This window comes from Phytophthora infestans, genomic scaffold, assembly GCF_000142945.1.
Source record: "Phytophthora infestans T30-4 supercont1.1359 genomic scaffold, whole genome shotgun sequence".
NCBI classification, from domain to species: Eukaryota; Oomycota; class Peronosporomycetes; order Peronosporales; family Peronosporaceae; genus Phytophthora; species Phytophthora infestans.
The window spans coordinates 1-5,044 of NW_003307238.1; the positions used below are offsets into that span (position 1 = coordinate 1).

Sequence of the window (5,044 nt, forward strand, 5' to 3'; positions counted from 1 at the left end):
GTACGCTGTACAGCGCGCTCGACTTGGTCGATGGCTACTACCAATTGCTCATGAGAGCGAGCGACATTCCGCTGACAGCGGTGAGTACTCCGAGCGGTATGCTCTGGGAGTGGCTGGTGATGCCCCAGGGGCTGTCGAACGCACCAGCAACGTTCAATCGTCTTGTGACGCAGCTGTTTAGGCCCCACCGGGCGTACGCTCAAACGTACTTTGACGATATATTCGTCCATAGTCGTGCCGAGCACGGAAAGTCAGACGTGGATAACCACATTGACCACTTGCGAGCGGTGCTCGAGTGCATGCGCACTAATAAGTTGTATGCCAACTTGGACAAGTGCGTCTTTGGCGCGGAGGAGATACCTTTCCTCGGGTGCTTCATTGGGAAGCGTGGCTTACGGGCAGATCCTGCCAAAGTCAAGGCCATCGTGGACTGGCCGGTTCCCAAGAACCAAAAAGACTTACGCAAGTGGCTAGGCTTAGCCAATTACTTGCACAAGTACAGTGCGAACTACGCGGAGATGGCTCGGCCATTATCAGATCTCCTTAAGAAGGACGCACCATGGTGCTGGAACGTCGAGCACGACGGAGCCTTTGAGGCTGTGAAGGAGAGCCTTCTCCAGGCTCCGATCCTTGAGCTACCGGACCCGGATAGTCCGTTTAGCGTCGTCTGTGACGCCTCCGATTTTGCAATCGGTTGTGCTTTACTACAAGCAGACGCCGAAGGGCGTGAACGCGTGATCGCGTTTGAGTCTCGCCAGCTCAAAGCTGCAGAGAAGAACTATCCAGTTCATGACAAAGAGCTACTTGCAATGAAGTATGCTCTAGTCAAATTCAGGGTACACCTGCTAGGCTCTAAGCCTTTTGTGATCTTTACTGATCATGCGTCGCTACGCCCTGCGACACAGTCGCCTCATCTCTTTCAGAGAATGGCAAGATGGCTTTCCTTCTTTGCCGAGTATTACTTCGAGGTGAAGTACAAGCCGGGGCGGCTTAATGTAGTGGCCGATGCGCTCTCGCGCAGGCCGGACTACGAATTAGCTCATGTCACGACAGTGACGTCGTCAGTGCCTGACTTGATACGCAGAGCGTATGCACAGGACGACATGTGCGTAGCGCTGCTACGGGCTCTTGGGAGCGAAGAGTTCAAAAACTCTGACAAGGAATTGTCTGCGCGCTTACGCGCGAGGCTACATCGATACTCGCTCGATGGTGGCCTGCTGTACTACAGCACCGACTCTGAGGATAACCCTCGTGTAGTCGTTCCTCATGATGAGGATCTAAAGTATCGAATCCTCTATGAGGCTCATGATACGCCCGTGGGCGGGCACTTAGGTCGGGAGAAGACCTATGGCTCGGTGAGCTCGATGTACTGGTGGCCCAAGATGTATAAGTGGGTCGGCACCTATGTACGCACGTGTGAGACGTGTCAACGGACAAAGTCCGCGCCGAACACGGCAGCGCCATTGGCGAGTTTGCCTGTCCCCAAGGGATGCTGTCAGTCCATGAGTATGGACTTTGTGTTTTTCCTTCCCAAGGATAAGGCGGGAAACACGGGTATAGTGGTCTTTGTAGACCGATCGAGCAAGATGGCTCATTTAGCGGCAGTGCCGGACACCATTGATGGTGAAGGTACATCTTTGCTGTTTTTAGACCGAGTCTTTCGCCAACATGGCTTGCCTGAGGCAATTGTCTCGGATCGAGACCCGCGCTTCACCGCGAAGTTCTGGGACGTCCCTCTTCAGAGTGCTCGGCACTCGTTTGGACATGTCCACAGCGGACCATCCGCAGACCGATGGTCAGACCGAACGCGTGAATCGCGTTGTGGAGGATACCCTCCGAAGCGTATGCGCTGAGGCGCCAAAACGCTGGAGCCAGATGCTCCCACTCGTTGAGTTCGCATTAAATAATGCAGTGCACGCCTCGACAGGCTACACTCCGTTCTATTTCAACGGCTTGGTTAACCCTCGCGTCCCACTGACGCCGCCACTCAGTGGCTCAGAGCTTGATGGGGGAGGGATAGCCGAGCGGCTAGCTGATGTCAGCCCTGTTGCGGTTCGCAAGCAAGTCGATGACTTTGTCTCTTTGAGACTGAGCGTAATGCGTCAAGTACGCGACGCTATGGCTGAAAGCCAAGGCACGCAGAAGGAACATGCAGATGCCAAGGGCAGAAGCAATGTTGAGAGGTTTGAGGTCGGTGACCAAGTTTTATTAAACGCTAAAAACCTACCTACTCATGCAGTGTCTGCAGTCTTCAAGACGAAGTTAAGACCTCGGTTCATAGGACCGTTCAAGGTCGTGGCCAGGAAGGGCCTAGCGTATACGCTCAACCTTCCGAAGAAGATGCGCACGCATCCGGTCTTCTATGTCGGCTTGCTTAAGCCATACCAAGACCCTGCTCAGGTGAGCGCGGAGGCGTTGGCACCAACGGTGGCTGGGCCACGAACAGCTGCAGGGCAGCAGGTGGTAGAGCCACGGGAGGCTGAACGACAGCAAGTGGTGGATCCACAGATGGCTGATCAACAGCATGTGGCAGAGCCACAGGTCGCGGAGCGAAGTGCTCGAGATGCAGGAGCAAGGCAAGCTGAACGTTCAGCCGAGCGACTGGACGCTCAAGGTCCGAGACCTGGTTGTGAGTCAACAGTGGTGGCTCTAACCTATCCACAAGGTGGATCATCTCTTCAAGATCGACCGATGGGCGGTGAACGTGAACGTTTCCGTCGTGGACGCCGGCGTCGTATGGACGCAGACGCCGTTTCGGCAAGTGCTGACTCTCCCCGCGAGAGCCCAGCTGAGGCAAGGCCTCCTCCTGCTCTGCTCGATGAGCATGGTGAGCTCCACTTTCACGTGGAACGCCTTGTGGCGTGGCGTAGACGCCAGGGTCATACCCATTACTTGGTGAAGTGGAGGGGTTACCCTCACTCACAGAACTCATGGGAGTTTGAAATTATCCTCCGGCAAGAATGCCCTGACGTCGTTGACGCTTACGACCGGGCACATCATGTGCCGAAGCACCACCATGGCGTGCGACAGCGTCGCCAGGCGCTGGGCGCCTCCCACTAGAGTGGGGAGCTATTAGATCAGTAGTCGAGCTCAGGCTCTGACCAGTGGCCGCAGCCGTATGAGCGGTGCTCGCAGCGGAAGCAGGAGGTGGAGAGATCTCGTGATGATAGGGACATGGTCCCGAAGGAAGCAGGTGCTTCGTGTTGTGCTGAACAAGGTTCAGGCACAAGCGTCTAGATAGACGCATAGTTGTTTTGAAACAACTTGCTCGATGAGCATGATCCAAATGTGGATGCGCTGTAACAGCGAAAGTGGTGTCCCGGACGGGGATCGAACCACTGGCCTTTGGCTTGACAGGCCGGAGCTCTACCATTGAGCTATAAGGGCGATGCCCGTACGTCAGTCCGAGAACGGACTATTCATGGTATGAGAGGGCTGTGCCCGGGTGGATTTAAACCACCGACCTGTGGCTTCCAAAGCCAGCGCTCGACCACTGAGCTGAAAGGGCGTTGCCCTTAAGCTTGTCCATTCAAGGACAACAGGTCATGGAACGAGAGGGCTGTGTTTGGTGGGTTCGAACCTCCGACCTGTGGCTTCCTAAGCCAACGCTCGACCACTGAGCTAAAAGCGGATTGCTCTTAAGCTTGTCCAAGCGTGGACAATCGTTCATGGAACGACAGGGCTGTGCCCTGGTGGGCTCGAACCACCGACCTGTGGCTCTCAAAGCCAACGCTCAACCATTGAGCTAAAAGGGTGTTGCCCTTAAGCTTGTCCAAGCGTGAACAATCGTTCATGGAACAAGAGGGCTGTGCCCTAGTGGGTTCGAACCACCGACCTATCGCTTGTGAAGCGAGTGTTCAACCGCTGAGCTGTTGTCGACGACTCGAATGAGTCAAGAGCATTGCTCTAAGCGGTTTGTAGCTCTTGGAGTAGGCGCGGAGCGCGAGCGTAGGTCTGAGACCGCTTGAGAGCAAGATGCGCGCTGCGCTGGGAGCATTGGGCCGTGGGCCGACGACGAGAAGTTGGGCATCAACAATGCGTAGGCGTTTGTGAGCTCACGGAGCTGTACAACGCTGGTGTGAGGTGTAGTAACCTCCGCCGTCTTCACAAGACGTGACCTCGCTGAGGAAAATTTCGAGAACGGAATGTTCTCATCTTAGTGGGGGAGAGTGTAACGGGGTTACATGGTGTGGAACACACAGGGGTACGAAGTACCCCGAGAGTTAACAAACTCTCAGTACATAAGTTGGAGAGTTAACAAGGTCTCTCAGTACGTTGGTTGAAAGCCACACGTTATGCATTTGATTAGGTTTAACTATGCTAGATAGTTAAACAGATACATTTACCCCTAGGCGGCTTGGCCGCAATAATAGTAAATAAAACACTTCTGGTTTTGAAGCATAAAGTTAAGGTATTAACTTTGAGCCCTGGTCTTGGGCTGTAAGTGTCCTTTGGATAAGGAACTTAGTATTAGTGACTCTTTGAGTCGAACGTCTTCCTCTGACGCTAAAGCTACGTCAGCCCCGCTGCAAGCACGGTGTCGGTACAGATTCTATCGAGCCACATATTGCTGAGCAAAGCACTACCGACGCACAGGTTGAGTCTGAAACCGCACAGCGAGGAAGGGTTTACGTTCACGTGCTCATGCTTCACATTGTCGGATCTCGTGAGAATAGAGTGCTCACAGGGCACAGCGTGGAGCTAGCACCGTTCGACGTGATCATGGTTCACGCTCTGGTTCACCATCTTCGTCTCGATTTGCCACGTTAGAACGTTGGAACCTCGCTTACCACAAAAGCCAACACTGCAACTAGCCTAATAATTTGTATTAATATTGAACATCCTATAGCGTTTTTCTCTTCGAGATCAAGACACTGTAGCTTCTACAAAGCAGCCTCTCTCCACGAGCACAAGTCATCCAGGCTTCTACATCGGCAGCACTCGGACGTAACTTAGGGCTACGTGATACGCAAGCTGCGATTGAGTGCGTGATCGGCACGCGTACCGCTCACCGAGAACCAGAACGAATCCCATCGTAGCGAAT

At 54.0% G+C, this 5,044-nt stretch overlaps 1 non-coding gene across 1 annotated transcript; it reads right to left on the minus strand.

Annotated features, from left to right (window-relative positions):
- Nucleotides 1–3,560: 3,560 nt before the first annotated feature.
- Nucleotides 3,561–3,629, minus strand: PITG_31786. Its single transcript has one exon. It is a non-coding gene; the product is annotated as a tRNA-Pro (tRNA).
- Nucleotides 3,630–5,044: the final 1,415 nt, after the last annotated feature.